Source organism: Prionailurus bengalensis, chromosome C2, assembly GCF_016509475.1.
Source record: "Prionailurus bengalensis isolate Pbe53 chromosome C2, Fcat_Pben_1.1_paternal_pri, whole genome shotgun sequence".
Lineage (NCBI taxonomy): Eukaryota > Metazoa > Chordata > Mammalia > Carnivora > Felidae > Prionailurus > Prionailurus bengalensis.
In genome coordinates this window covers 28,558,486-28,568,289 of record NC_057350.1, presented here as the reverse complement: position 1 = coordinate 28,568,289, position 9,804 = coordinate 28,558,486, and the positions used below count along the sequence as shown (strand labels likewise).

The following is a 9,804-nucleotide window of genomic DNA, read 5'->3' as shown; positions in this document are numbered from 1 at the left end:
CACTTCTCACACTATGTTTCTTTCTCTGTAAATCGAGAAAATGATACCTATATGTCACATGGAAATTGTAAAGCAGACAGCCAAGTGCCTGGAACAAAGCAGATGTCCCCAAATCCTCTTCCTTTTCCTGCTCTTTCTCTCAATAAAAAAGTAAAAGGCAAAAAAAAAAAAAAAAAGGGCAGTGGGGCACCTAGGTGGCTCAGTCGGTTAAGCGTCCAACTTCGGCTCAGGTCATGATCTTGCGGTTCGTGAATTCAAGCCCCGCGTCAGGCTCTGTGCTGACACCTCGGAACCTGGAGCCTGTTTCAGATTCTGTGGTCTCCCTCTCTCTCTGAACCTCCCCCGTTCATGCTGTCTCTCTCTGTCTCAAAAATAAATAAACGTTAAAAAAAAAAATTTAAAACCTCAGGCTTGAAATCTTTACTGCTTACTGACAGCACACATCAATGTATAGAATCAGAATTTCAGAATTTAGAAATCAAATCTAACCCCCTTGTTCTAGTCTACAGAGAGATAAAAGGACGTTCCCATTATCTGTATTATACACTGTTTTAGTAGCAGATCCTAAGCTAGAAAATTGGATGTGGAATAACAAAACAAATACTTTTATTTATTTTTTAATGTTTATTTTTGAGAGAGGCAGAGAGTGAACGGCGGAGGGGCAGAGAGGGGGTGGGGAGAGGGAGGCACAGAATCCGAAGTTCCAGGCTCTGAGCTGTCAGCACAGAGCCTGACGTGGGGCTTGAACCCACAAACCATGAGATCATGACCAGAGCCAATGTCGGACACTTAACCCACTGAGCCACCCAGGTGCCCCTAAAACAAAGACTTTTTAAAAATTTGTGTTTCAAAAATCAAAGTTGAGCTTACATGACCCATTGTGCAAATATTCCCTTTATAGGAAAACAAACAAACAAACAAAACAAAACCCTGCAACTATGATTAATTCATTTTGAGGATGTTTTTTATTTATGTCCTATTTGAGTGTTTCTTATTCTAGCCTATTTGAAAGGTGGGGTCAATTCCTATTCTAGAGTTTTTCTTGGGATTCTCCACCTTCTTCTATCCCCCTTCCTTCCCTTAATTTGTTTCTTTTCCAGTGTATACATCTACCACTCTGTTGTAGATTACTCTAAATTCATAAATGCAAGAATCAAAAAAGATAATCTAAAAAAGTACGCATTTCAAAAACCAGCTACAATCCCTTAAACATTTCCTATCTCTCGAATCCTGGAGAGATCCCTCAAGGGAGAAGACTCTTTTTTTCTATTTTGAACTTCTAATTCTCAAATTTTGATTATGTTCTGTCACATGTCAGCTCTCTTATCTACACTGTTATTAAATCAACACAACAATTATACTATTCTCATTTTAAGACTACATATAAGCATAATTTCCTAACTACTGCAATGCTGAATTATCATGACTTTGTAATGCATTAATGTATTTTTCAATGCAGTCACATGTTATATACAGTACAGACAAACTCAACAAGTCAAAGCACACAACTACAAGAAGTTTGCTTAGCAACTATGTGACTTGAGCTTTTCTCTCATCTACCTAAAGCTAATTGCCTGACTTCTACCCAGTATCCTTACATAGCTGGTGAGGAAGGTAAAAGCAAAATAAAGCACCCCAATTAACAGAAGCTCCTAACTCCTTAATTCCAGATTTGTTCTCAATTCATTAGCAGATTACAGATTTAAAAATAAGGAGTAGCCCTATCATTTAACACGTGACTGAAAAAGGACTTTCTTAATTAGAAGTCCAAGGATAAGAGACTTCATTCCACCAAAGCTCTGAATAAACACCAACATCAGGTCAATCAGAGTTGTCCTGGTCCTCGTGGTATCTTAAGCTGATGACTCAAGTTCCCAGCAAGCTTCTAGTTTAATATTTCTTGAAACACCAGGCTTAGTCACAGAGTGACCTGGAATTTAAGGCAAATAAGGGTCTCTTTCTTCATCCTTAAAGATATTTTTGCTAAATGACACAAAGTTAAAGAGGCAAGATGGGTTTTAATTTAGAGCTTTTATTCCCTGAAGTATACCAAGTCAAAAAAATTTCCTGGGAAGAGTGAAGCATGCTAGCTTTGAATTTCAAACACAACTATTAACCCTTTCAGAGAAGCAATTCTATTTCCAAATTTCTTAACAAAATGATTTTTCCCCTCAGGCTATTTATTGAAAGAGGGTGGGAGGGAAGAAGGAAGACAGGATAGATGAAGGAAGAAAGGTGGGGAGGAAGGATGGATGGATGATGGACGGACAGACCAATGGATGTCACAAGCATCCTCCTAGCCAAAGTTTGAACACATTCTGGAGTTATTCTTGAATTTTTTTCGGCTAAAAAACAAATCAGATGAATTATCCAAATCAGGTAATTATCCATAACATTATCTTCAAAAACAATCTATCCTAAAATCTGGTATAGACATTCAGAAATATCTTAATACTACTAAGTAAACACAGTGAAGTCCCTTCTTTCATAGCTACATTTTTGAATTGCCAGTCTCCTAATAAATTCTTTAAATCTGCTTCTCATCATATTACCCCTACAGTTCTAGGCCAAATGTTATCCCTAGCATGGTTTAAGGTATTAACTTTAACAAAATCCTAATACAGTGGTAAAATGTATCATATTTCCCCTCTTTCCTGTTCTTCTCAATGTTTTATGAACTTAAATAAGATTGCTTTGTTTCAGGTGTATGGATACTCTAAGACACCACAAGTTTTGTAATGCTTTATTTGTAATATTTGCAAGAGGTGCAGGAATCCATTTGGATTTCAAGGTTCATAATGCAGAGTATGTACTATCACAGTGACAACAATTAGTATAACATCCTATTATCTCAATAGCTGTATTTTTAATGAAAGATTAAAACTACCCTTCATACCTGTAGCAAAGGAAAAGGAAAAGTCTGTTCTAAATGACCTCTAATTTTTAGAATCCTAAATATTCAATATCTATCAAATTGAACATTAAATTTCAAGGAACAACAACAACAATGAAACAGAGGGACATTTAGAGCATAGTTTGTGAAGAAACCCTACTAAGACTTCAGAGAACTCTAAGTCCCAATTTCCCCCTAATCCTAAAGGTGCTTAAAGGAAATATTATTTCTGTAGTTATCCACTTCAAGTTATCTTTATCAGAAATCCTAGGAAAGAATTCTCTAGTTCACCACCCAAACCTCAGTACTGTTTCCTGTGTTCAGTAAGACCCTTGGGAAACACAAGATCTTAAAAGAACAAAGAAAAGTGGTCTAATATGAATTCATTTTCTTCCAAACAAACTATAACTCCCGGTTCTACTCTGGTGCCCAGTTTTGGTCTTCCACCTTAAATATATATTTAAGAGACACTCAACAGCAAAGTATACAGAGGCACAAATGTGGAATTTGTCATTTTTCCCTCTCCAAACAACCACTATTTATATAATATTGCAGCCCTCATAAAAGGGAATCCATTACCATCAGCAATTCACGTCCCTGCTTCAGCATCAGATGCAAACAGGATACGGAAACAAGATCTCTCTCCTCCATTTACTTTTTGTTCATTCCAGCCTCCGGACATAATCCTCAGTTCCATTCCAATGGCCTGCTTCATCATCTGACACTCCTGATTTTTACCTTCTCAAGTCTTAATGACCATCCTGGTGTTATATTTCTGTGATTGTTGTGGTATCTAAATACTACAGAATGAGTCTGTTCATCCCCTCGCCCCCGGAGAGCAACTTAAGGAAATGCATCTTGAACAATTCAATTCCCAGATTCAAACTTACTACCCTGAAGCCCCTCCCCCTGCCATATTCTGCTGAGAATGTCTGACTTTTCAATGGTAGTCAATAATTGCTTTTCATAAAAATATTTCCTCCACTGGAAGACATGTGCACAAGGAGCTTTGTTAAAATACCAAATGCTTCTTTCCCCAGTCTTCATCCACGTTAACAGTAAATCAGTATTAAAACAAAACAAAATGCACACTGATTGTGTATTAGCCACGTGAAGGGGCATATGGAAAAAGCTCAAGAGTAAAGAACCTTTACCCCACCAGGGCCAAGACAGGAAGCTGCAAAGGAAGGCAATTTTCATGAAAGAACGCATCCAAAAATGTAGAAGCTGTTTATTTTAGAAAAGGGGATGAGAGGAGACAGCAATACAGAGAGAGGTGTACCACTGACAGATAAACTAGGATTCTTCTTCTCTATTAACCTACGCTTTAAAAACTAACCGCATCAGGCAATCTAAAGTTTGAAAAACAAATCTGTACCCATCACAATTTAAACTCAACAATTCTTTCTAGGTGAAAATTAGACGTTTTGAACTTATTTCTGGCAGAATTATCTTTCAACCTGATACACAAAACTCTTACCGCTTTTCCAAAACAACACTTAAAATACGAGCTTTTAAGTTTCCTCCAGTCTTCAAGTTTTAAAATTAAAAACCTAATCCCTTTAACATCATGTATGATATCCTAAGCCACTCTGATTTAAAATTACCTTCTATATCACTGCCTTCCAGTATTGGTTTGCAAAGAAATCTGCACAATTAATAATAACCTTCTTCTCTCTCATCTTTCTAGAGAGCCAAGAATGACATATCTTCTTATCTTCTTACTTGTTCCATTAGATTGACATATTTTGCCTCATCTGTCACCTTCCATAAAACTCTGCTTTCAGATATGAGTTAATTCATTTTTAGTTGTCCTCAATGTTCTAAAATAGTGATGTTTGACAGAATTAATACAGTGCTCTAGTTCTCTCTGTGCAACCGGTACTTAATTAAAGATCTTGGGGGCCATCTTTCTCTCAGGTTGTACCATTTAAAGAAGGAACGTTACTTCCTCCAGACAATGTGATAAGCCACATGGCACTAAAGCTGCCATCCCCAGGTCTCCCATTTAACGGATCGCTTTACTATGCATAAACTACCAGCCAGACAGATTACCACTTTATTTCACATTGATTTACTTTTCACCTCTCGGAACCCTAAGTCTACTACAGCCTATGTTCTCTCTTACTTTTTGAATTTCCGGAATTTCTGGAGTTGTAACACTCCCTTATACTTTTATCATTGCTTTTGTTTGATGTGGGACCTCAAAAAGTCCTAATGACATTTCATCTGTAAGATTTCTTGAATCTCTGGTAACAGTGAAGACAGTCTTTAAGCAATCACAGAGCTACCTTGGAGCGCAAACTGAAAAATTCCCAGTTTTAAATTCTTTTGAATCCATATCTTTTGGAGAACAGCCACTCAACTTGATATGTCATAATTTTCAATGCTAAAGGTAGCATGGATAATTGAAATTGGCACTTGCTATTTATTACACAAATAATTATTCTCTTGGATGGCCTTTTGAAAGCTAGCGCTTCTTAATCATTTTTTGGCTATACTGGAACCACAAGAGACGTGTCAATTTAAGCAAACTTCAGGAGCAATAAACTAACAAACAGACTCTAGGTGGTGGTATAGGTTATTTTTTATCATGATGTTTTGCTCTTAAAACTGCAAGAGTCAGAAGAGCCCTTAGCCTCTTAGCCTCTTTTATAGACACTTCTTTGTTGCAAACTTACAGTATCTGGGGATGTTTAACTTAGTAAAACCCAAGTTCTACAGAGTTTGGGAGATAAACGCAAAAAGTAGTTCTAAGTCAAGTCTTCCCACAGGCTTTAAACCTGGTTTTCAACTGCTTCAAAAGCACTGCAGAGACCTCACTGGAGTAAAACTAACAATAAGCAGTCCTCTCTCCCCCCCCCCCCCCAAATATACATTTAACTCACCCTCTTAGGGCACCTGCAGGGGTAAGTGTGGAAAGAGGTGTTTCCCCACCAGAGTGAGTGAAACAGACTAGAGTGACAATCCCCCAGCCTGCATAGTAGCTGTTCCCAGGGACTGATTCTTCTTTGTCTCTAGGAACTAACTCCAGACAGGGAAAAGTTGTTACTGGTTAGGAAGGCACTACTCTGAACCAACCAAACCCAATCGACACTACCACCAAAACACTGGGCAAAACCCAAGCAACTTATTTCTAAGTTGAAAAACATTTCAACATACTCCAGGCAGCAACCCACACTCAAGTGCCAGGCAGTTGAAGCACTATTTGTTTTTAAAGTCCACTTATTTCAGTGTCTCTTCAACAAAGGTGACAAAGTGGTGGTCAAACATCCGGAAGATGCACCCACTTGCTAAACATATGATCCACTAATAAGCAGGTTCAAGGCAATTCATAACTTTAAAGAATGAATTACCAAAGCCCTCTGCTCCACGAATGCCCCCCCCCCCAAAACGTAAAGGGTATTCATGTATATTACACGACAACCATATTTACTTTGGACACCTATAGACAGGCTTTCTTCCTCTAAAGACAGTTTTTCACCCCCGCACCATCTCACAATTTAATCATTTACTTTACCGGAGACAAACTCCAACTTAGTTCCACCGTCTGAGCAAAAAGTCTTTGTAGCTAGAAACGTCTTAATTTTTTTGCAAAATAAAATGCCCTATTAAAAAAATATTTAACGCAAAAGCGCTTATCATTCTGTTTTTCTTCCACTATCTTCAGAAACCAATTAAATCACTAACGAGATAGAAGGTAGAACCGCCTGTAATGCTTCAGAGATCAACATGTGTTACAGACTCCCAGCTTGGTCGCCTCTGAGACACACAGTTGATTCCTTTGTTCCTTCACACTGAACACCAACTCTTGGTTAAAATTTGGAAACTACTTTGGAAAGGATGGGAGGGATCGTAGAATATTTCCAGGGAAACCGTTCATAAAACAACAAGATTCACTAGTAGTAAGGAGGACACGGCTGCACAAGAGGAGAGAAAGGCAGCCTCCCAGGACCTCCACTGGGTTCACCCCAAATGTGAGCCCGGTTTCTGGCTCATCAGGGGGTCAAGTGATGGTGGAGGCCTCGGGTGCAAAGAGCCTCGCTCTCGGGAGGGGGAAGGACAAGAACCGACCGGCCAGGCCTGGGGGTCTGGTGGGGGCCGGGAGAGCTGTCCCTTTTTTCCTGTTCGCTTGTCCAGACCCTGAATCCCGCGAGCCCTGAGCAGGGAGGCACCGGGCGAGAGACGGGTAGCAGCACCCGGCGCCGCCCAGGTCGCCCCGGGCAGCAGGACCGAGGGCTGCGCGGCGAGAAGCGCCCGGGACTCCGGGCCGAGGGGGCAGTGGAGCGGGGCACGACCCGGGCCCGGCCACCCGTGCCGGGCGCGCCTCGGGGAGCACACGGAGGCCGCCCCTCGGCCCAGGACAGCCACAGAGCGGCCGGTGAGCCCGGGGCCAACTCCACAACTTGCCGGCCCAGCTGCCTCCCTCCCCCCCCCCACCCCGAGTTCCCGGGAAGATTCGGACCCGGCAGGAGAGGCGGAATATCCCCGGAAACGATTCCTCCCCGAAGCTGAGCCCACCCCGCCGTCCGCGTCCGCTCCCGCCGCAGGCAGCGCGGTCCCCGGCGCCCCGACGCCCCCGCGGCCCTGCCAGCCGCCGCCGCCGCCGCCGCCGCCGCGGGGCCGCGCTCCCGGGCCGCTTCCGGCGGCGCCCGCGGCCGCTCCTGCAGCCCCCGGCCGCGGCCGCCACTCACCCGAGGCCGCCGCGGCTCCGCGCCTCGGGCTCCGTCAGGCGCACTCCACGAAGGCGCCCCGCCGCCCCGTGCTCCCTCGGCGCCCCGGCGAGCTCTTCCCTCCGGTCAGCAGCGCTGCCAAGCGCAGTGGCAGCCGCGGGGCCACCGGCGGGCGTGCGCGGGCGGGCGGGAGGGCTTGGGGCCGGCGCGTCCCTCCGCCTCGGCCGCCTCCTCCACCTCCTCCGCCTCCGCCTCCTCCTCCGCCGCCGCCGCCGCCGCCGCCGCCTCCCGAGTTCGGGGCTCTGCTGCAATGTCTGCGAGGCTGACTTTGAGCGCCTCGCTCGCCGCCCGCCCGCAGCCGCGCTCCTCCCTCCGCCGCCGAGTCCGCCGCGGCCCAGTCCCTCCCCTCGCCGCTCCACGCCATTCAGCTCTTCAGCCAAGTTTCTTAACCCTTTTTTCCCCCTCCCTCCCATTGTCACCGGGGCAGGAGGAACCGCTCGGGTCCCGGCAGCTCGCGGGAACTGAGGAGCACCCCCCCCCCCGCCCCCGGCTTGCTGTTTTCCTCCTTGCCCGCCCTCTGGATGGCCCGGCGGGGGCTGCAGGGGCCAAAGGCGGCGGGAGGACTGCGTCGGCCGGGAGAGGTGGGTGCTCCACGCGCCCGAGCCGACCCCTTCCCCCCCCCACTCTCGGCTCCCGGCTCTGTCCAGCCGCCCCCGACCGCCCAAGGCGACTGGACAGCTCCTCCCGGGCCCCCCGGGGGCTTGTTTTCGTTAACGCCGGCCGTGGGCTCGCGTCTGGGACACAGCCTGGGGGCCGGGACGCCCAGGTCCCGCTGGGGTGCTGGCGCCCCCGCTCCCATTTCACCCCACGACGCGCGTTCCCTCGGCTCCTTCTCACGCACCCCACCCCCAGCTTCCACCACCTTGTAATCTGTGTGTCCTGCTTTAATCTTGGCGGGGGGGGGGGGCACGGGCACTAACTCCAGGTCACTTTGACCCCACGCCTTAGCACGTAGTAGGCACCCAGGAATCAATGTGGAGTGACTCAGAGAGGAAGACTGGGAAGGAGACCTGAGGAGTGCCCCGTCCAGCTCCTTGGACGGACGTAGGACCCAGGAGCAGGGTTTATCTTCAACTGCTTTGTCACTGCGAAGTCTCCGGCAGGAGTCGGTCAGCGAATCTACATCATCCCGGGGAAGAATTTGACCCCACAAGACGAGGCAGAAAGAACAGGACTGCCACTTCTTCGGCAGCTCTGCTCGGTTCAGTCTCGGAATAAGAAATAACAATTACATCACGAGGCCGGGGCGGCAGCGCTGTGGAGCCTCTCGGTTTCCTGCAGCTTAATCTCGCTGAACCCGCCTCTGAACTGGGGAGGGGGGGAGGCACATATGGATTGGTGGCGAGAGAAAGTAGAGAGAGGAGAGAGTCCTACAAAACCATAATCCCCCCTCCTTCTCCTTGCATTTGCTGTTTTAAAATCTTATCCTCAACGCTCCCCCAGACATCTAACTAGAACTATTAACACCCCTTCAACACCTCCCCAGATGTCAGGTTTCTTTTTGACTCCAGCATCTAGCGTTTAGTAACTCGCCATGAAAAAAAGTACCGGGGGGAAATGAGTGCCGTTGCTGAAATTGTCTTTTGCCTGATACAAAAACGCTGAAGTACAGCTTAGCCTCACCCTTAACTCGGAAATGGCATGCCTGTGTTAAAACACTTAATACACAAAACAAATGAGAGGATGAGGCACTCCATTCCTATGTATAGGTTTTCAAATCCTTAAGAATTCGATAACATTGGAAAATAGAGTCGCCAGCGCACTTAAGAAAACCACTATCCTAGTCATGAAACAGTAGTCTATGCCTGTTATGTAATGGCTGTATTGTGCATTTAAAATGTCTTTTAACCTTTAAAAATATGAATGAGTGTTCTGTAACACCTCCAAATCTTAAAAGTGAAAGCAATGCTTAATAAATGCACCACCTAGCACAGTGCTGGGCACATGGTAGGATCATTTTGCTTAATGGTGATGGTGCATTTTAGAACAATTATTTTACATCACCCTAGTGATTCAACTGTGTAATCTGTTGCCATCTAACGCAGTTTAAACTTCATATGGTAGCTTCTTATGCGCATATACAACAGTTTGAAATTTGCTCAAGGCCACTGTGTAAAGTCAGCTATTCTACAGTACATCATTTATCCAGTTGGTGAAAGTGAACTGTTCTAATTAAGT

At 45.3% G+C, this 9,804-nt stretch overlaps 1 long non-coding RNA gene across 1 annotated transcript; it reads left to right on the top strand.

The window, feature by feature from the left end:
• Nucleotides 1–8,046: 8,046 nt before the first annotated feature.
• On the top strand, nucleotides 8,047–9,557 carry LOC122491295. The gene is made up of 2 exons (XR_006299327.1): nucleotides 8,047–8,207; nucleotides 8,575–9,557. It is a non-coding gene; the product is annotated as an uncharacterized LOC122491295 (long non-coding RNA).
• Nucleotides 9,558–9,804: the final 247 nt, after the last annotated feature.